This window comes from Erpetoichthys calabaricus, chromosome 1 (assembly GCF_900747795.2).
Source record: "Erpetoichthys calabaricus chromosome 1, fErpCal1.3, whole genome shotgun sequence".
NCBI lineage: Eukaryota > Metazoa > Chordata > Cladistia > Polypteriformes > Polypteridae > Erpetoichthys > Erpetoichthys calabaricus.
The window spans coordinates 8,843,206-8,866,875 of record NC_041394.2 but is presented as its reverse complement, the minus strand read 5'-3'; the positions used below and the strand labels follow the sequence as shown (position 1 = coordinate 8,866,875).

At 41.4% G+C, this 23,670-nt stretch overlaps 1 non-coding gene across 1 annotated transcript; it reads right to left on the bottom strand.

Moving 5' to 3' along the window:
* Positions 1-7,043: 7,043 nt before the first annotated feature.
* trnat-ugu (transfer RNA threonine (anticodon UGU)) lies at positions 7,044-7,116 on the bottom strand. Its single transcript has one exon. It is a non-coding gene; the product is annotated as a tRNA-Thr (tRNA).
* Between the last annotated feature and the right edge of the window lie 16,554 nt (positions 7,117-23,670).

The following is a 23,670-nucleotide window of genomic DNA, read 5'->3' as shown; positions in this document are numbered from 1 at the left end:
CCAGAATCACAGCTCCAATTATTGAATCGTATTACCAATTCTAAAAATAGCCCATTTTCTTTCTCTTTATTGTTCCCGCCGAGGTTATTTAGTAATGAGTGTAAAGCTAACCGTGAGCCAGGGGTGCACATCGCACTCTTGAAACTCATTATGTGATGACCGAAATACGCTCAGGACAGCAACTGAGCAGAGCTCTTTGTCTAATTCCCAAGCTGCCTGTCATGTTTTCGAAGGAAAATTTATCATTTCATTCTTGAGCTTCTCATTTGAGGTGTTAACTGGATGGTTTGCACAAGCATTTTTTTTCCTTTCATTCATTTCTTGTTTTTCAAATACTTGTTTTGAGCAGCACATTCAAATCATTTACACTTTCCAAATGGAGACACTAAGTAGTGTCAGCATTAACAATTTCTAATTAGCTCCTGCACTTCTATAATCTATAAGGAAAAATCAATCAAGAGTGGCTTAATGCAATGCCTTTTAATGGTGTCATATCAGTGCAGAGGTGATGAGAGGCATTTCCCTTCACGACGTTAGAATAAAAATAGACACAATTCTTTCATGACTGAAAAATCTGAGGAGAGAAGAGGAGAGGAGTGTTAAAAATATGTCCATTCATCTCTTCTTCGTTTTAATTTCTATTAAAAAATACAAAAAACACCAGGCCAACCAGAAAGTCATTTAATCCAGGAATGAAACAACATCATCATTCATGTTGTGAACAATAGGGGGCATCCCTGAGCCCAAACCCCGGACACAGCTAACATGAACACAGTCACCAGCTCAAATACAATAGTTTTATTTCCTTCAAATACTTTTACAGGTCCTTCAGAAAAGTTTCTTATAGCATACTGTTTATCAGGATGGTCACAATTTATATAGGGATGGTGAATCCTTCCTCTGTCTCTACTTCCTCCATACTTCTCTTTCTCTATGTAAGTGTTTGCTTTTGCCTCTCGCTCCGTCAAGTCAGGCAGCCCTCTGGCGGCATCCATGGCAGGCAGCAGGGCTGTTCCATGGGACTACAATTCCCTAATTGTCCCACCGGAAAGAAAATGGGAGAAGCAACATATGAGCAGGCCAGCATTTCTGGCAAGGAAGCACCTTTCACCAATCTATGTCATGCCAGTTAATACCACATTGTACTTATAATATATAATACATCATAGGAGAGAAATGTGATTGGACATAGTGGTCTATCTATCTATCTATCTATCTATCTATCTATCTATCTATCTATCTATCTATCTATCTATCTATCTATCTATCTATCTATCTATCTATCTATCTATTGTCATACACACGTGTTTAGGGGACAAATAAAGGGCCTGAATAAATGTACAGTGCATCCGGAAAGTATTTGCAGTGCATCACTTTTTCCACCTTTTGTTATGTTACAGCCTTATTCCAAAATGGATTAAATTCATTTTTTTCCTCAGAATTCTACACACAACACCCCATAATAACAACGTGAAAAAAGTTTACTTGAGATTTTTGCAAATTTATTAAAAATAAAAAAAATGGAGAAATCCCATGTCCATAAGTATTCACAGCCTTTGCCATGAAGCTCAAAATCGAGCTCAGGTGCCTCCTGTTTCCCCTGATCATCCTTGAGATGTTTCTGCAGCTTCATTGGAGTCCACCTGTGGTAAATTCAGTTGATTGGACATGATTTGGAAAGGCACACACCTGTCTATATAAGGTCCCACAGTTGACAGTTCATGTCAGAGTACAAACCAAGCATGAAGTCAAAGGAATTGTCTGTAGACCTCCAAGACAGGATTGTCTAAAGGCACAAATCTGGGGAAGGTTACAGAAACATTTCTGCTGCTTTGAAGGTCCCAATGAGCACAGTGGCCTCCATCATCCGTAAGTGGACGAAGTTTGAAACCACCAGGACTCTTCCTAGAGCTGGCTGGCCATCTAAACTGAGCGATTGGGGGAGAAGGGAGGTGACCAAGAACCCGATGGTCACTCTGTCAGAGCTCCAGAGGTCCTCTGTGGAGAGAGGAGAACCTTCCAGAAGGACAACCATCTCTGCAGCAATCCACCAATCAGGCCTGTATGGTAGAGTGGCCAGATGGAAGCCATTTCTTAGTAAAAGGCACATGACAGCCCACCTGGAGTTTGCCAAAAGGCACCTGAAGGACTTTCAGACCATGAGAAAGAAAATTCTCTGGTCTGATGAGATAAAAAGATTGAACTCTTTGGTGTGAATGCCAGGTGTCACGTTTGGAGGAAACCAGGCATCGCTCATCACCAGGCTAATACCATCCCTACAGTGAAGCATGGTGGTGGCAGCATCATGCTGTGTGGATGTTTTTCAGCGGCAGGGACTGGGAGACTAGTCAGGATAAAGGGAAAGATGACTGCAGCAATGTACAGAGACATCTTGGATGAAAACCTGCTCCAGAGCGCTCTTGACCTCAGACTTGGCCGACGGTTCATCTTTCAGCAGGACAACGACCCTAAGCACACAGCCAAGATATCAAAGGAGTGGCTTCAGGACAACTCTGTGAATGTCCTTGAGTGGCCCAGCCAGAGCCCAGACTTGAATCTGATTGAACATCTCTGGAGAGATCTTAAAATGGCTGTGCACCGACGCTTCCCATCCAACCTGATGGAGCTTGAGAGGTGCAGCAAAGAGGAATGGGCGAAACTGGCCAAGGATAGGTGTGCCAAGCTTGTGGCATCATATTCAAAAAGACTTGAGGCTGGAATTGCTGCCAAAGGTGCTTCGACAAAGTGAGCAAAGGGTGTGAATACTTATTCACAGGTGGCGCAGTGGTAGTGCTGCTGCTTTGCAGTAAGGAGACTGTGGAAGATTGTGGGTTCGCTTCCTGGTTCCTCCCTGTGTGGATAGCGCTTTGAGTACTGAGAAAAGTGCTATATAAATGTAATGAATTATTATTGTTTATTATTATGGACATGGGATTTCTCAGGTTTTTTTATTTTTAATAATTTGCAAAAACCTCAAGTAAACTTTTTTCACGTTGTCATTATGGGGTGTTGTGTGTAGAATTCTGAGGAAAAAATTAATTGAATCCATTTTGGAATAAGGCTGTAACTTAACAAAATGTGGAAAAAGTGATGAGCTGTGAATACTTTCTGGATGCACTGTAGTTCCACGCTGGACCAGGGGGTGGCGAAGTGCGCTAATTCTCTCTTTCAATTACTTGCAGACCATTGTTGGGAAATCCCGCCATGTTCTGGGGCAGCCAACGACATCACTTCTGGTTCTGGCTCTGATGATATCACTTCCCCTGTGAGGTTTAAAAGCCGCCATCTCAAGATGATACTCAGTTCTGTTTTGGACTCGGTTGTGTGAACATGTCTTTGTATTTGGACAGAATTTTCAGCCAGGAAATATTACACGACTGGCTGCCCCAAACCTTCCCAATGTCTCTAGGGTTTTCTTGTTACACTATCTATCTATCTATTAGTTATATACAATACAATACAATTTATTTTTGTATAGCCAAAAATCACACAAGAAGTGCCGCAGTGGGCTTTACCAGGCCCTGCCTCTTGACAGCCCCCCAGCCTTGACTCTCTAAGAAAACAAGGAAAAACTTCCAAAAAAAAGGAAGAAACCTTTGGAAAGGCAGTTCAAAGAGAGACCCCTTTCCAGGTAGGTTGGGCATGCAGTGGGTGGGAATAAAAGGTGCCGCCTGTCTCCTCCTGGGAGCTTCGTCCTGCTCCCACTCCCGACTCTAGCTCCCAGACTGTAGAAAGGCGGCGCCTTTTATTCCCACCCGGATGTGCTCCAGGTGGCTGGTGACGACCTTCTATCAATTAGTTATATAGTGTCTATCTATCTATCTATCTATCTATCTATCTATCTATCTATCTATCTATCTATCTATCTATCTATCTATCTATCTATCTATCTATCTATCTATCTATCTATCTATCTATCTATCTATCTATCTATCATATAGTGACTTTTCTTTCTATCTGTATATTATATAGTAATAAACATAGTAAAAAGAAAAATAATGAGATGGTCCCTGTTTGAAAGATTGCATATCCTCAGTTCTTAATACTGTGTATTGCTCCCTTTATCCTCAATGATGGCTTAGGTGGTTAGAGCTGCCCATTCTTTTTGGAAAAAAACTTCCTGTAAAGTCTTGGGTTGTTTCGCCTGAACTGCACATTTGAGATCACCTCAAAGAGCTCAAAGAGTTTTGTGCCTGACTTGAGTTCAGTTGTGTCGTTGGAGGGGGTAGGATAGCAGGCTGTTTGCTGCTTGTGCTGATCAACACATTTACAACACAAAAGACGCTGATGACCAGGTGCAAAGGAATTCAAGGTGGCCCAGCATTATGACATTTTCGTAGGCCTCAGGGATTCTACTGTTAATTTGAACCCGTGTGTATGTTATCAGCCCCAACATTCAAGGGTACATAAATCTTTTGATCAGGCCCATCTGGGCGATTCAGTTATCATTACAATTAAAGAAGGGCACACCCAGTTATCTGATAACAAATTGCTTCACCTGAGCTCGCTCCCTAACTAAAAGCTTTCTGCATGATTACTTATATTTTCCAAACAATGGCCAATATTTCACGCATTCTGCAAGGGTAAGTAAATGTATGGGCACAGCAGTATAAATGATCGACAACTTTGCTACTCTAGTGTTTCCTAAATACAGTAAACGCTTTTAATTTAACGCCTGCTTCTCTCCTCATCTCACGTACCTGGTACAGCAGGTCTTAGTTCTAATAAGCTGGTGTTATTTATATGCAACAGTCTAAATTCTACATTTGTGACATTCTTTTCCCTCAAATATCCTGTCTCATTGGCCCCGGATTCTCTGGGCTTTTTCTGGAGGGAAAAAAATATATAAATCATAGCTCTGAATATGAGGAAGAATTTCTTCTTAATCTTCTTCTCTAATGACTACATGAGTTTCGCGCTGTGAACCCGTTGCTTAATGTATTCCTTCATACCCAGGGATTAATCTTCTTTCTGTTCTCCATACTTTGTAGCAAAAGCTCAACATCTGTTTTAAAATTCACTGACCAGAACTGAAAATTAGCTTTTTTGATCTTTCATATTATTAAATTTTGCTGTAGTATTTAAATCTAATTTCCATTGATTTATAATCTAATGCTAGGGATAGAAAAAAAAACATTCTTTACCTTTCTCCAAGAAAGATTCATTTTTCCATAAACAGAGACTATTTCTCTATATGCTCAGGGGGTTTAATGCACTTTTTTCTTTCCTTTTTAACATTTAGACGTGTACTTTTCTATTGTTAATATTAAATATCATTTTCCGCACATAAATTTGTGAATAAATGCATTCGTTTAATGGAATGTCTTGTGTTTTCTGGTATTTTATTATAATCAATCTTGATAAATTTAGACTGTAAGCTTTTAAGAAAATCAATATATATCCTGGAAATATTACTTTGCCGACCATTGATTTCTCAAGGACGTTGCTATTATTAGCATAAGCAATGTTTCCTGGTATGCATTGTTTGAAAATATCTTTAATAAAATATATGTATTCTCCAGGGTAGTCCAGCTGGAAAGAGAAAAGGTCACAACATCTCGGGTGTCTCAGCTGCTTCTTGTCATTTTAATGGAGTACTGGATGGCAAATTCAAGAAACTCCTCATCATGGAGCCCTTATTAATAACAGCCATCCATCAGGCCGCTCAGCCCTGGCCTTTCTCAAAATCGAAAGGTTCACGTTCCGAACTGACCTTGCTATTGAGACCCCCATAGGGCATCAACTGTTGGTTATGGATCTGTTCTGAGCTGATACAAACTGGCTTCTGCGTTTGAAACTTCACCATTGACACAGTCTGGTCCTATAAATATTTGGACTGTGACACAATTTTCAGAATTTTGGCTTTGTACACCTCCACAACAGATTTGAAGTAAAGCAACAATTATGTTATTGAAGTGTAGACGTTCAGCTTTAACCAAGTAATCGGCCTCATCCATATTTGGACATTTGACTGATAAAGCTGTTCCTCAGGTGCCTCATCATTTCATTAAGCAGGTAATAATAATAATAATAATAATAATAATAATAATAATAATAATAATAATAATAATAATAATAATCTTCTTATATAATAAGCTACCATGGCTGTCCGTTGTCTGTCCAGGATTTTAAATCACCTGTAGCTTGTTTGATCACTTGACCTGAAATTTGGAACACTATGTAACGTCTACTGTCCGCTTTTGGGGTGATGATTGGCTTCCAAGGTCAAAGGTCAACCCAGGAAGGTTTTGGTACACATACAGTATACTACACTGAAACTCTGCACTAGAGCTTTACATTAAAAGCAAAGAGTTTTGGAATTATTGCTCATTTTATTTTTATTTTATTTTATTGTAGAATCAACTCTCGGCAGCAGCCAGCAGGGTGGCCGTGTGGTGCATGCATTCGGGCACTGTTCTCATTCACTACCACCTTCGCTATCACTTCCCCTACCTCTTCATATCTTAAATCATTCTTGAAGCAGATTGAAGACTTCAGTGCCAGCCCAAGTGAAAAATTAATGAAAACGTACTAAGTAACTCAGAATAAAACTGCTCCAAACTGCTCCATATTATTCTACCAATGTGCAATATAGACCTTAAGTCAACAAGTGCAATTTGTATATTTATTACTATTCGGTTTGTTATTATTTTCTCTCTTCTTGTCTTTTTGTCTTTTTAACTCTTATTCCTCACACTGAGTCGATTGCACCTTCAATTCCGTTGTTCCTTTGTAAAAGTGACAATGACAATAAAGATCTATCTATCTATCAATCTAATTGCAACACAAACACTGACTTAATCAGTTTTAACACAAAAAGATGCAGATGAAATAATAATTGCTTTGCATTTATATAGTGCTTTCCTCACTACTCAAAGCGTTCAGCAATTGCAGGTTAAGGGCCTTACTCAAGGGTTAAGGGCCTTACTCAAGGGCCCAACAGAGCAGAGTCCCTATTGGCATTTATAGGATTTGAACCAGCAACCTTCTGATTGCCAGTGCAGATCCCTAGCCTCAGATCCACCACTCCACCTGTAAATGTAAGGCCCCAGCGAGGATCGAACTCGCAACCCCTTGCTTACAAGGCTAGTGCGCTAACCACTGAGCTATGGAGCTTGACGCTGGAAGAGAAGAAGAGGGCCGCTAAGGTGGTGTCACACATGTGTGAGTAGGAGACAACTAAAGGGCCAGTAATTCCACACCTGACCAGGGGGCGATGGGGTGCACTGACTGTCTTTGTCTTTCCCTTGCAGAACATTCTCGGGAAATGCCACCCAGTTCTGGTGCCTTAGATCTCCTCATTTCCAGCTCTGGTGCCTTCGATGACATTACTTCCGGCTCAGGCGCATTTGATGATGTCACTCCTGGCTCTGGTGCCTTCAATGACATCACTTCTCATTCCGGCACCTCTGATGACGTCACTTCTGGTGCCGACATATAAAGATGCCATCTTTGCTGGCATGAGTCAGTTCAGTTATGACTCCAACCTGTAAAGATCTGTGCAAATGTCAACCTTATTGCAGCCAGGACATAATATACGGGTGGCTGCCCCAAACCTTCATGATGTCTCTGTATAATCTTTACGACAGTGGAGAAAAGAAGAGCTGCTCAGGAAGCAGCAAGCGTATCAACCTCTGAGCAAACGAATGCTAAACATACAGAGAAAGAGGAGGAAAACTATAAAGAGCTCACTCAGCATTTATGACAGGCTGACGCAGAGCGAAAGAGAATTGTTCAGGCAAATGAGAGCAAAGAACAGACCATACAACAAAGACAGGCCGACACAAGAGCAAATGACACTGAGGAAGAGGCTAATCGATGTCGGCAATCAGTGGTCAAACGTGTCAGAATTGCAAAGGCAACTGAGACAGAACAAAATGGCATCCAGCGACGACAAAGAGACGCTGATCGTGTGAGAATAGCTAGAACGCTCTCAGTCAAGTGTAACATGCAGTGTGTCGTTACTGGTAATAATAATAATAATAATATTACATTTTATTAGAGGGTCTAATACTGTGAACTCTCAATATGAGGTCCAAAGAGCTGTCCATGCAAGTAAAAACAGGCCATCATTAGGCTGAGAAAACCAAACAAACCCCTTTGAGAGAGAGCAGACCCACCAGGAGTGGTCAAATCAACCATTTGGTAGATTCTTAATGAGAAGGAACACACTGGTGAAGTCAGCAACACCAGAAGGTCTGGAAAACCACAAAGGACAACTGTGCTGGAAGATCGCAGAATTCTGTCCTAGGTGAAGAAGAACCCCATGACAACATTCAGCCAAACCAAGGTAGGTAGACCTACCATTGGCAAAGTCTACAATCAAGAGAAGACTTCAGGAATGTAAAGGCAGAGGGTTTAACACAAGGTGCAAACCACTGGTAAGACTAAAGCATTGGAAGGACAGATTAGACTTTGCCAGAAAACATTTTTGAAAAGCCTGTCCAGTTCTGGAACAATTTTCTTTGGACAAAGGAAACTAAGATCAATATGTACCAGAATATTGGAAAGAGAAGAGTATGGAGAAGAGAAGAAACGGCTCATGATCTGATGAATACCACGTCATCAGTGAAACATTATGGAGGCTGTGTTATGGCCTGATCATGCATGGCTGCCAATGGAGCACAGTCACTGGTGTTTACTGATGATGTGACTGCTACAGAAGCTGCTCTAAGCCTGTGACCCCGATGTAATGTAGGGGGGCTGCCCTCTTGCATCCTCGGGGGAGATAGATAGATAGATAGATAGATAGATAGATAGATAGATAGATAGATAGATAGATAGATAGATAGATAGATAGATAGATAGATAGATAGATAGATAGATAGATAGATTCTATCTATCTATCTATCTATCTATCTATCTATCTATCTATCTATCTATCTATCTATCTATCTATCTATCTATCTATCTATCTATCTATCTATCTATCTATCTATCTATCTATCTATCTATCTATTGCCTTTCTCCAGGCCCTTCCGTTCTCCAGGCGTCCCAGCCTTCTGCCACAAGAATAAGAATAATTAGCCTTCTCCAAACTGCTTCTGGTAATCTGCTCATTTTTCTGTGGTCATGATTTGGTTTTGTTGTTGATTACACTGCACAATTTTTTTGAAAAGTCTTGCTTCCTGAAAAGTTTTTTGCTGATTGTGACAGGTACCTACTGGGTATGCACAAAGTTTTGGTTTTACTGTATCACGTAGGAACTCTGAGAAACAGATATTGATATGTTTACTGACAATAACATATTTAGTCACGTTTATGTTTCGCATAAGCTATTAAATTCAACAGAATTTAAAGTGTTTTGCTCCTGATTTTCTTTTGTATTCAATGTCTGGTGCATCACATTGCAGGGTCCAACAGTAGTCAGCAAGCATTGACAGATTCCAGTTGCCCTGGTATCGTCTCTCCATCGTAGCAATGTCCTGGTGGAACCTTTCACCGTGTTCATCACTGATACAACCAAGATTTGCGGGGAAGAAGTCCAAGTGTGAGAGGAGGAAATGAATCTTGAGTGACATGTTGCACTTCATTGTCTTGTATGCTTTGAGAAGTTTGTATACCAGCTGAATGGAGTTGGGGGCTCTGTAATTGCCCAGAAAATTGTCAACAATGTCTTTGAAGGCTTTCCGGCAATTTTTTCCGGCCCAACTACCAGATCTTCAAACCACTTGTCACACTACGCAGCAGCAAACACCACTCCTGCAGTCTTGAATCCAGCAGCTCGGCTTTTGCTTAAGACAGACCCAAATCTCTGACCAAATCGTTCAATTCGGACTGTGTTATCAGATGTGGATCGCCTGGGGCCTCATGTATAAACGGTGCGTACGCACAGAAATGTTGCGTACGAACCTTTCCACGCTCAAATCGCGATGTATAAAACCTAAACTTGGCGTAAAGCCACGCACATTTCCACGGTAACTCATTCCTTGCCGTACGCAATTTATCCGCCCGGTTTTGCAGACTGGCAGCACCCAGCGTCAAAGCAGTGCTACTGTTCCTGTATAGTTACCCTTTCTTTCTTAGACCCACATTCCTGGCGCGGCTTTATAAATACACTGAAATTAACTGCATATTGTTTATTAGTGTAATGCATCTGATTGTAATTAACCTGTAGCAATATAATGGTCCAGGGAATAGCCATAGTATTCCAAATACCATAACTGCTTTAGCTTTGTTACGCTCACTGCATCTTCTTTCAGCTGATCCCGTTAAGGGTTGCCACAGCAGATCATCTTTTTCCACATTACTCTCACTGCACCACTCGGAGTATTTATATCACTGTATCTGAGTGGGAAATCACAGCAGCAGCTGATTGGAAAGAGAAATATCGGTATACAGCATGAAGCAGATGCTGCCTGAGCCACAGCAAACGCTTTAGTCCCTGTACGGACTTCGCAGTTTAGAAACAGTTTCATCCCAAGAAGTCTAAACACACTAAATCAGTCCATCAAGTGCTCCTTGTAGAAATGTTTGGACTTATAAGTACAATTACCCCACTGTAAACTTGCACTACAGTTATAATATTGCACAACCTGCGCCACTTTATAAAGCGCGTATTTACATGTGATGACGGTATTCATTTCTAAGACGAAATGCAGCAAAACATGTTGATTATATTATACAGATAAAACTTTAACTTCATTTAAATAATCTGTATTATTAATAATTAAACATGTGAGGACACGGTGCCGCAGCGCTAGCTAGTTCAGTAATTGTTCCTGCCTTGCGCTTTATTCTTGCTGGTGCTGACGCGACACTGGAAAGATAGACGGATAGAATAATTAAACACGTACTACTAAGATATTTCAATGTTCCTTAAAAGTTTTGAAGAATCGAAGTTCTAAGCTTACAGATGGCTTCACGTCTATTACATAGCTTATTGTGTGGCGATTGACTTTTTGGAGAAAGAAAAGTAAGGACAGGAATTGGAGGTTAGTACGTTTGAAAGAGACAGTACTGCTGTGATAAATTATTTAATTGAAGGTCGCGCATGGCGCAGCAAGCCTCTTGCGTGAGACATGAACAAGCACTGCGCCACCGTGTTCCCATGTTTAATAACATGCTTTCATTCCTATCATCATGAAAAAGATATCACGTATACATCTCAGTATTTTAATTATTCAGAGAGCTGTAATATCAAGAATGTAATGGATCATGTGTCCTGTCAGAGAAAGAGAAAGCCCGTTTAAAAAGCAGGTAGTGATTCATACACATAGAGCACATAGAAGATCAAATACAGAACAAAGCATTTAACATGCCACTTTAGTTACAATAGGATTTGAGAAACTAGTAAATTAAACGATTTTAAGATGAAGTTTATGATGTTCTACTTTAATGGCAAAATAAACTACGTGATTAAAGTGGAAATTTCGAGATTAAAGTTGACATTTCGTGCTTTTTCCCCCACTGTGTGCCTTTTTTTTGTCTGTACCCTAATAAGCTTTCATATGACACTCAGACGGTGGGCTACAACTCGCTTTTTCACGGTGACTTTGATATGTGATTTCTTTTTTATTTCAGGCACTGTGCGACTTTGTGAAGTTGAGCCTTCGAGTTTCTCCGACACTCTGTCACTCGATCAGCTTCCTTTTGTTGATTATACCACTGTTTAAACCAACAAATAGTACGTTTTTCCATTGCCTCCACTTGGTATTCGCTGAAATTCTTATATTTTCTCCCGTGCTTTTCCCATTGTCTTTTCACAGAAGGCTATTTATATTGATTTGTATATTCAAAGAGGCGTAATTCTGGGAGGAGTTGGGGCGGGACAGAAGGCGCGTGCACGTGCGTTACTTTTCACGCAAATCGGGATTTATGTAGTGGAAGAACGTGAAATTTTGCGTGCGCACAGATTCCTGCATCTGGATTTTTCTGTGCGTACGCACAATCCCGCTTTTGTGCTTACGCCATGTTATAGTGTGAGTTCTACGCACGGCGTTATACATGAGGCCCCTGGTGAGCACGGTTCAAAATCCGGGTCAATGTCACTGTCAAGGTCCAGTAGTCTGGTGGTTTCAGAATTCGAAGACTGTCGTCATGTGGCACGGGTCTCATTGCTGAAGGCAGATTAGGATATTCAATTGAGTTCTTGTTTTTGGCAGAGAAACCAGACACATTAGTCAAACAGAAGTAACAGTCTGTCACATGGTCTTTCTGTTCTCGCCATATCATCAGAACAGCAAACAACATTGTCCTTCGAGTGCCTCTGAGCCAGGCTCTCAGACTGACAGCACATGTCACACAGCAAATGTGAGGTGCCCATTCCTTGTCTTGACCACCAGCCGAAATACAGATGATAAGCTTTCTTCACAAGAGCAGTCATCCAACGTCTCTGAGGTGCAAGTGTATATTCGTCATAGACATGGCCAGATTAAGGTGGGTGCTTTTGATGCTGCAGCATTAGGCCCATTCCTGAAATGGGCCCAGAGGAAAACAGACGAGAATTTTCCAGAAGCTGAACAGTTTTCCTTTGCTATATTAACCTCAAAATAATTCTTAGAATGAAATTTGACATTCGGATTCCTCTCGGAGCTAACGTCATTAAGCATTGAGCAGATTGAGGACAAAGCTAAGAATCTTGTTTCCTTGTATCCAGATGACTTGGAAGGCACACTGGTGGCTGAGCTGATACAGTTTGCTGCATTTATGCGCACTAAAAACCGGTGACTGTGAACGAATCAGCAGAGCTTATCATGCACAGGCTTTTGTCATCATTGAATCGTTCTCAGACATTTCCAAATGTCGAGATTGGGTTGCGCATCTATCTGTGCATGATGGTGTCCAATGCCTAGGTTAAGTTGATCTGGTTTAGCCTTTTCTGCATTAAGTGCACTTTTCAGACAATTGCTATTGAATGTTGATGTTACATAGTTTGATGTTAATCTCGAGTTGTTACGATACTATGTCGTTATTATTATTCATGTTCAATAAAGGCTGTCTAGTTGCGTCGCAAGCAATTAAGGCTCCTTGGTCGGTTTGAGTGAGCATGTACGGGGAGTGTCGAATGCACATGCACCAATGCCTTCTCCAGATTTTGTCTTAATCCGGCCCTGGTCACAGATATAGCAGAATGCATCGTGGCTGTTATGACATTGACGAGACATATCGCCCGACACCAAAATGTCTATAGCATCAAGCTTACTTGCTGTTATTTTGCTACAGATACTATAGTTTACTATACTGATACTATACATACACACTGACTATCTATATTAATCAAATGAGCAGGATCGGTGTATGCAAGCCACCTTTATAGCATGCTGAGACAGCGTCAGGCTCATTCAGACCTGCCCAGGATGTCAACTTCCACAGAACAGCTTCCAACCTGACCTGATTCCATGGATGGACGTGCCCAGGCTGCACAAACCGTTGTTGATAAGTCACTTACGGGAGCAATACAAATATAAGAAAAAATCATGACAAAACTCAAGATTTCTCTGAAACGGTACGTGATATGATATTAGTGATCAGCACCCAAAAATCTATAAGAAACACCCATCAGCGTTCAAGAAGCAAAAACTTTGTTGTGCAGTGTTATATATTATTATCATGTACCTGAATTGGAGGTTTTTTAGGTTGAGGATTCTGTTTCTGTATTCTGGTCCTTAATTGCCACCATTTTGAGTTCCTGTCAGCTAGGTCAGCATCCCCCCATTTCTAGGGATGTGGCCTCAGAGGCCATGACCTGTTCATAATCGACATGACAGGATAAAATGACGGCCAGGTGTCCGTTTCCTTATCCAGTCTATGGATAACAAAACTCTACCTTTCACTAAATATCCTTGTGTGTTTCATTCAGTTTTGGCCTTGATAAAAGCAACCCTGGTAGTTCTTTGCCATTAGCCAGCCTTGGTTGTTGCTGCTGGGGTTGCTGGGGGATATAAAGTATGACGTGGACCTTAAAGGTGTGCCAGGAGAAGCTCAATTGTCCATCTTTTGCGACTCAACTCTTTATTCCAATATCAGATTACTACAGTTTCCTGAGGATTACAGTTTCAGTGATTTGTGCTTTTGTCCTGTGCCTGATGTTTGTGTAGTCTGGTCAGTAAATGTCTTTGTTTGTGGAGCGCCTGGCTTCTACACCTATACCCCACCTCGATAGGACAAAACTTTACCTACCCTATATGGACAAAAGTATTGGGACTGTAGTTGCTGAAGTTGAGAACAACAGAAGGCAGACACCAATAAAAAGTTAAAAGCACTTTCTTTTATTCTTGGTGAGAAGCTTGCAGCACCTGCTTGCTCAAGTTGCTACAGGCAGCTAGCCTGCCAGCAGGAAAGAGAGACTTCCTTGAAATACTCAAGTTCATTGACAAGAATAAAAAAAAACATAGCAGTTCATCTTGAGGTTATTACATGGATTGCTGTAGCCCCTGTCCACAGAAAACACAGTGTTTTTTACAGATAAAGAGTGGTCAGCATTTTTACAGTTTTAGGAAATACACTTCTGCTAGCTTGCACGTACATAAGTCCAGTTACAGCAAGTTTTATCCTAACAGTTATAGGGTGTATGCAACTCAGTGGTTTTAGACAATGTTCACTTCCTTTTTTTTTTGCATGCACATTGCTAATAAAATATCAAGGGTTACATAAAGGTTAGTTCAGTACATTACATTAGTTATAAAGAAATTATATTCTTACAGCTTTAGTATCTGCATCAGATTACATTTGTTCAATTAGCTTAGCACATCCTTGTTCAATACATAAGTGTTGCACTTCTTATAGTTCTATTAGCACCATACTTTTATTATTTGGAAAAGCTGAAGCACCTTAATTCTAAATATTCTTCTCAGGACCCACCTCTTAATTATTGAATTCAGATGTTTCAATCAGACCCGTTGCCACAGATGCATAAAAGCCAGCAACCAGCCATGCAGCCTCCATTTACAAACATCTGTGAAACAAAATGGGTCGTTCTGAAGAGCTCGGTGACTTCAAGCATGGTACTGTGATAGGATGCCACCTTTGCAATATGACGGTTTGTGAAACTTCATCCCTGCTGGATATTCCACCGTCAAATGTAAGTGGTATTATTGCAAAGTGGAAGTGTTTCACCGACAACAGAAACTTAGCCACGATTGCTATGGTGCATGGTGGGTAGAAGTTGACAATGCTCTACGGATTCCATAGTTCCAAATTTCCACTGGCATTAATGCATGTTCTCCCCGTGTCTGTGTGGGTTTCCTCCGGGTACTCCGGTTTCCTCCCACAGTCCAAAGACATGCTGGTTAGGTGGATTGGCGATTCTAAATTGGCCCTAGTGTGTGCTATTTGTGTGGGTGTGTTTGTGTGTGTCCTGCGGTGGGTTGGCATCCTGCCCGGGATTGATTCCTGCCTTGTGCCCTGTGTTGGCTGGGATTGGCTCCAGCAGACCCCCGTGACCCTGTGTTCGGATTCAGCGGGTTGGAAAATGGATGGATGGACGGATGGATTAATGTAAGCACAAAAACTGTGCGCTGGGAGGTTTCCATGGCCATGGAGCTGCATGCTAGTCTCACATCACCAAGTCCAATGCCAAGCGTTGGATTGAGTGGTGTAAAACACACAGCCACTGGGTTGTGGAGTAGTGGAAACATGTCCTATGAAGTGATGAATCACACTTCTCTGGTTGGCAGTCAGATGGGAGAGTCTGGGTTACCTGCCTGATTGCATTGTGCCAACTGTGAAGTTTGGTGGAGGAGGAAGGACAATAGCGTGGGACTGTTTTTCAGGGTTTGGGTTCGGCCTCTTACTTCCAGTGAAGGACAACCTTAATGTTTCAGCACATTTTGGACAACACTATGCTTCCAACTTTGTGGAAACAGTTTGAGGAAAGTCCTTTTCTATTCCAGCATGACTGTGCCCCAGTGCGTAAAGTAAGGTTCATAAAGACATGGTGGGATGAGTTTGGTGTGAAAGAACATGACTGGCCCACACCCCATCGAAAACCATTAGAATGAACCAGAATGGAGATTGCCAGTCAGGTCTTCTCGTCCATCATCAGTGCTTAACCTCATAAACGCTCTACAGAATGAATGGGCACAAATTCCCACAGAAACACTTGAAAATCTTGAGTGAAGCTGTTATAGCTGGAAAAAGAGAAACAACAGCAATTCCATATTAAATTCTATGGTATTAATTGCAATGTCATTAAAGTCCATGTTGGTGTAACAGTCACTTTTGTCCATATAGATATAGTGTATTATACTGAAAGCCGTTCATTTATCACCTTGAATCTGTATCACCATTTCGATTTGGATTGTGTTTGGACTTGTCGATCTTTTGCCAGGTTTTGTTCTGCATTAGTTAATTGCCACTGGGGTTATTGGGGAGGGTTTTTGAGTATCCGTTAGCTCTTTAATATTTTTTTCTTTATTTGTTTAATACTAGAACATAAGAACATTAGAACAATCTTGACAAGATCAGGTCATTCCACCCAACATAGTCCACCAGTCCTATCCACCTAATTCTTCCAAATAACTTTGTTATGTGTCTGTGGTTCTCTGTGTAAAGAAAAACATCCTAATGTTTGTCTGAAATTTACCCTTAACAAGTTTCCAACTGTGTCCCCGTGTTCTTGATGAACTCATTTTAAAGTCACCGTCTCGATCTACTGGTCTAATTCCCTTCATAATTTTAAACACTTCAATCATATCACCTTTTAATCTCCATTTGATTAAAGTGTAAAGGCTCAGCTCTTTTAATCTTTCGTTGTAAATGTAATTCTCCATTTGACGCTGGAAGTGCTGACAAGTCACGTGAACAGAAGAGGAGAAGCACTTCCGGGTCAAGGACTATATAAAGGACTGGAGAAGACCCAGCAAGCAAGCCGGATTTGGGACGGAGTGTGACAGAGCTTCTGGGAGGAGAGGAGGAGAATTATTGTATTGATTTGTGGTGTGTTTGGTGGATGTGGTGCTTTGGAGGCACTATATTGAGAAAAAAGATTAAAAATCTGCTTAGTGCTTTTAAACTTCTGTCCAGAGCATCTGTCTGTTGGGTTTCAAGGGACAGCAACACCCTCTAGTGTCCACAATGTGCAAGGTGCAACTGACGCCATTGATGAAATTCAGTAAATCACAAGCCAACTGCGCTTGAATTGGCTGCACGTAAGCACACAGAGGTCAACTTTGAAGCTCTCAGGCCAGTGTGACGATGCGGGTTCTGCAACATGCTCCCATCTCCAGTTAGGGAGCTCTTGAACCCAACACCGTCAGTAATGTCACCAATGAGCTAGACAGTGAGGCAATAAACAATTGAGCAAGGGGATGATGTATTAAATGTGCAAAGTGCTTTTATTCAAAGAACAATCAAAACAATCAGTGTTCTAATAAAGTGCTGTGCAGTTCATTCAAATGTCTTCATTAAATAAATAATCCATAAAATGAAGCGTGAAGGTTAAAATCAATAATTAGAAAAACTCTTCTAAAAACCCACGAGGTAAAATGTCACAGGAAGTAATGTTAAAACCACAAGCCCGGTATCTTCTGCTTCCATGGCGGCTCCCCTGCTATGCCCATCTGGTCTGCTCTACAGGAGAGTCGCCTACCTGCAAGATCAGCTGCCCTTCAACCTAGTCCGGTAGCCCTCCGTTCCTTGGCTTCGTTGGGCTCCCAACTGGACCAAGACTTAGGATATTTCCTCAGCGGCCAAGGCGCTCACACTGAGGCTACACCAGTCCAAAGCCTCATCAACTCCCGCTGCCTTCTACGGTCAAGTCGATTCCTCTACTGGTCACTCCAGCTACTTAGTCGCTCAGCTGGAGCGACCGCTTTCTCAGCCCCACTGAGTGTCGGCCATACACTCCCCTCGTGGGCTCTCTTCCCAGCTGCCTGCTTTCTCTAATACGAGCCTGCTCTCGCTCGCTCACTCTCCTTCCTCATACCGGCTTTCTCCACCTACTTCCTGCTACCTCCCATTCTCTCTTTCCTTCCTTTTACTTCTCTTTGCTCTTCCCCTCCTTAACTGGCTCGCGCTTCTCTATATATAGCAGCTGCAGCCCATTAGCCACAGGAACAATCACGGATGTGGGCAGTCTCTCACCTGTGCACTTAGGCGAGAAACGCCCACACTGCAGATCGCCCTGCGGCTCGCTACAGCTACCACGCCCCCTCACTAAGCCGCGAGCGCGGCGATTATTTATTTAAAACCAAACTGGCCTTTGCTGGAGAGCTGTGGACCCATAACACTACAGCCAGTCTAGTGCAGCGGCTGAATCCCAGGGACAGTGATGCTGATTCATTAGGGGGCACCAGTGGTCATGAGCTGGCTGCTCAATGAATATACGAGACAGACTGATCAGCTCTGGCGTGCTGGCAAATTGCATTGGGAACCGACTAGAGCTGGTTACAGCATTTTAAGGGTTAAGAGTTGTAAAAGTAACTTTTCTATCCACAAACTTGGAGAACTCAGAACTACCTTTATACCTTTGCTTGGGTGCCTCCCAGAATTCCAGCCAGAATCTTAAACAGGAAAAGAAAATCTGAGCACATCACCCCAGTTCTGATGTCACTACACTGGTTACCTGTGCCATTTAGAATTAACTTTAAAATACTGCCGATGGTTTACAAAGCCTTAAATCATCTCACTCAGTCTTATATTTCAGAATGTCTGACACCTTACACTCCAAGTCGTAACCTTAGATCTTCAAATGAGGGTCTGCTTAGAATTCCAAGAGCTAAATTTAAAAGAAGTGGTAAGGCAGGCGGCCTTCTGCTGTTATGCACCTAAAATCTGGAATAGCTGACCGATAGAAATTTGACAGGCTATTACAGTGGAGCACTTTAAAAGACTACTGAAAACACATTACCTTAACAGGGCTTTCTCATAGCTTCATTTTAGTGTAACCCTAATATTCTGCATTGAATTATTTTTATCATAGCTCCGATATCCGTACTCACCCCTACTTTGTCTTCTGTTCTTTTTCCGGTTTTCTGTGGTGGTGATCAAAACACCGTGATGTTCCTACATTGATGGATTAAAGGCCAGAGGTCCACATGACCATCATCATCAATTCTTCCATGTGAACTCTGAATACAATGAGGACTGATTGTGAGGTCATTGATGTTAGGTAGAATGCCTAGAGGGGGCTGAGTGGGTCTCATGGCGTCAGAACCCCTGCAGATTTTATTTTTTTCTCCAGCCGCCTGGAGTTGTTTTTGTTTCTTCTGTCCTCCCTGGCCATTGGACCTTATTTTTATTCTATGTTAATTAGTATTGTCTAATTTAATTTTTTATATTTTTATATTTTTCTTTCTTGATCCTGTAAAGCATGTTGAGCTAAATCATTTGTATGAAAATTTGCTATATAAATAAATGTTGTTATTTACTTGCAATGGAATCAATAAGAGTCATCAATTAATATGTCAGGCATATTTTTGGGAGTTGGGAGAAAGCCCAAGATGTGATGCCCTTATCCTGGACATCAATAGTCATGAGTTAAGGATGGACCAGGGCAAGTGAGCAGACTTTGAAATCAGTTTACTAAAATCTGGAGAATTAAAAGTGCAAAAAGTTTGCAAAGTAGTGAATTCCACAAATCAATCAATAAATAAATTGTGATAATAACGCAACACAGACATCATAAAGATTTGGGGCAGCCACCCGTATATTGTTTTCCTGACAGCAAAAGTTAAGTTTATGAAGCACGATGTGCATAGAACAGAGTCCAAAACAGAACTGATCACAATAAACCAAGATGGAACCTTTAAAGGCCCGTAGAGGAACTGACGTCATCAAGAGGGAAGGAACCAGAAGTGATGTAAGCAAAGGGGCCGGCTTCGGCAGTGACGTCAGCAAAGGGGCCGGCTTCGGCAGTGACATCAGCAAAGGGGCCAGCTTTGGCAATGACGTCAGCAAAGGGGCTGGCTTCGGAAATCACGTCAGCAAAGGGACCAGCTCCGGAAGTGATGTCAGCGCACTCCGCCGCCACCTGGTCAGATGTTTTATTACAACTACTCAGGCCCTTTAGCTATCTCCTACTCACACGTATATGACAAAATCCATCCCTAAAAATGCACCTTAAAACTAATGGGTGTCTCGGGGTGTTCTCTAAATAATAAATCCAATAATTAAGCTAAAATCAAAGACCCTTTTTGTTCTCTCAGCTCTCTTGGTCTTAATCAGGACAATAGAAGTCACATGATGCTGCTTGCCATATTCCCGTCCACCACTGCTTCCTGAGCCATCAGTAGCTTCAGCTGCCACAGCTACCAGGATGCTTTACGCTTCTACCGATGCCAGCATGTCTTTCTTCTCCTGCCTTCTACCAGCTCCTAATATCACAACCTGGAGCCTTTACACACAGCTCTCAGCCCTGCTTTTTCCTGGCCATCATAACATCTGATGCTGCCCCTTCCAGACTCCTCACCCACAAGTGATCGCTCTCTCCTTTCCAAAAAAAAAAAAACCAAAGACTTCTCCTTTCCCTGAGCTAATCTTCTCCCTTTTTATTCAATTCGACTTGCAGTGGGTGCCTGCTGATTACCGTGCCACTTCACGGTAACTTTCAATTAAACAATTAAACCAGCACACGCTTTCACGTGTGCACCTCACATTGGCATTAATTACAATGGGTTACGCTAAAACTATTAAAATCATTAAATACATGAATCCATTAAACCATCCCAAGGGACTCATCTTACCACAAAAGAGCAGACACACAGAGATGGGAATCAAACTCTGTTCCCTGTGAGGAATGGAAGTTTTAAGGCTTTTGTTTTTCATGTTTGGACCAGTGCCCCATAGATGCCATTTTAAAACGCGAAAGCAGACATGGTGTTTTAGAATACATATAAGGAATTCCTTAATTAGACCTCTTGAACTCTGCCTTCCCCAGTGTTAAAGCATTATAAGCCTAGCCAGCAATTTTCAACAATTTTGAAAAACAAAGATTTTGATATGTAAAACTAAAATGTTATTTAGGAATGACATTATGATGATAAGCCACAGTGTTATAACAAAAGATCGATACTACAGAACAAACCATTTGTCATTTTGTGCTGTCCATTATAAGGGCCTGTCACCAAAACTGCATCTTTGAGTGATCAGGAAAACAGATAATACATTTCTTGAGTTAAACCAGGAGATGGGTGCAAAAGGCAAAAGAAATGAAAATAAAAATAAATGAAACCCAAATTAAATTAAAAAGTCACAGTCAATAACTGGTCAATAAGTCGAAAACCAGTGAAAAATAATCACAAAGAGAATTCAAAAGATTTAGAAAGTTTTATCCTCAGGTCAGATATGGCTCCATGCAAAAAGCGGACCTTTTATCCCATCTGCTGATTAATTCGAGGTTGCGACCCTTAAAGACCACACCCCTAGAAACGTGGGACGCGACCCTGACAACGATACACAAAAATGGCTTCCATAACAGGAAAAGGCTATAAGGCCTCAAGTTCCATCCCTAATCTTGACAATTTTCAATTGAAATCAGTCCATGCAAAGTTTGTGTTATCCTCTCATACTTGACAATACAAGTATTGAAATTCTCTGTTCCCACAGCCATTGTTTTATGATAACAAGAGAATAACTGTACACAGATCTAAACCCCCTCCAGTCATGTACTGTCCATTATAAGGGCCTGTCACCAAAACTGCACCTTTGAGTGATCAAGAAAACAGATAATATATTTCTTGAGTTAAACCAGGAGATGGGCACAAAAGGCAAAACAAATGAAAATAAAAATAAATGAAACCCAAAAGAAATTAAAAAGTCACAGTCAATAAGTCAAAAAACAGTGAAAAATAATCACAAAGAGAATTCAAAAGATTTAGAAAGTTTTATCCTCAGATCAGATATGGCTCCATGCAAAAGGTAGACCTTTTATCCCATCTGCTGATTAATTTGAGGTCACAACCCTTAAAGAATACGCCCCTAGAAACGTGGGACACGATCCTGACAACGGTACACAAAAAAATGGTGTCCATAACAGGAAAAGGCTATAAGGCCTCAAATTCCATCCCTAGTCTTGACAATTTCCTTCAAAAAAGTTTTAAATGCCAGAAGTGATCCACAAGAACAATTTACATGACTTTCTTTATCTTCAGGTAAATCGACCTGCGTCTCCCCTGCTCCATAGGACTCTCGCTTCTTATGTGAAGTCCCATGTTCCAGTCAGTTGGGATGATGCCCGTCTCCCAAATGGGAGCAAAGATTTCTTGCAATGCCAGGAGAAGAGCCTTACCACCAGCCTGGAGAAGTTCACTCCGGATACCACAGATCCCTGCAGCTCTCCCTACCCTCAGTGAGATTGGGTGGTTCACAGCTAATTGGAGGATCAGCCTGAAGAACTGTGGGCCCAGAAATATCCAATGTCCTAGCCGGAGGATCAGGTTTAAACAGCTGCTCAAAATAGCTGACTGCAACTCTCCGAGGAACAGATTCTGATGTGCGTAATTTCACGATTCCTCTGTAAGCAGGATGTGGGTCACTAGACCATAGTTGGTGTCACTTGCTCAAAGCCCTCGCATCCATCCTTCTCAGTTCTCAGTACATACCGGAGTTGTCATCAAGCCATGCAAAGTAACTCTTATCAAGTGCCCTGCGAGATGAAACACCTCCTTCTGGCAACACCAGCAACACAACCTTCAGCTTCCTTCAGGGTCTTGTCACAGAAGGTCTCCCACATCATATTAGTCGCACCCAAATCCGTAAGTTCCTCACACAAACGGTGTGCAAACTCGTTGAAAACGGCCTGATCTTGGTGTCTGGCCAGGTCCAGCCTCATTTTCATAGTAGTTCCTTCTGGACCTAAGCTGGATCTTCAGAGTAGCAACAACAAGTCTGTGGTCAGAATTCACAAACTGGGCACTTCTGTAGACCCTGCAGCTTTGTAAGAGCACATTACAATGAATTATTAGTCGAGCAAGTCATCATTTGGCTGGTTTGGCATGCATTTCTCTGCTTGATCAAGGGTGTCGACATTTCCCATTTACTCCAAAATTTTGGGTTGAGGTTTGCAGGAAATACCCACAAGTTCTCCCATCAAGTTGCATCTACACATTTTGAACCTTCTTTTGTGTGTACACTTTTATAATTCTGACTCCAAGACTGCAGAAAAAGTTGTACAAACCTGTAAATTTTGGGACAATCCCCAAATCCATCCTTAATTTTACCTTGAAATCAGTCCATGCAAAGTTTGTGTTATCCTCTCATACTTGACAATACAAGTATTGAAATTCTCTTTTCTCTCAGTCATTTTTTAAGATAACAAAAGAATAACTGTACACAGATCTAAACCCCCTCCAGTCATGATCTGTTGCCAGGAAATTGTTGATACAGAGTGGAAATATAATAAAATATGAAAAATCCTACATAAGGCATATGTTATCAAATTCTGTGAATACATTTTACCAGTCAAGGTCAAGAATATTACAGTATGTAGTGAGGAGAAATCTAATAATGTGTCAAATCTGTATTATGTATCTCTAATCTGCCTGTGATGTTTTAAGTACCCTTTTCTTCTTCTTAACATACTTAGTAAAGCATCACCATGAAATTTGGAAAGCTCTGTTAAATTGACTATCACAGTAGATAAGTCACATTGCATTGTCATGTTTTCAGACTTTCTTTCTCAAATATAATTACAGTAGAGGCGTCTATACATTCACCATGACTTCTATGGCAGTACTACGGTTAGAGAAACCGGAAATCAAAACTGATCCTAACAGCAGGAGTGGCAATCCA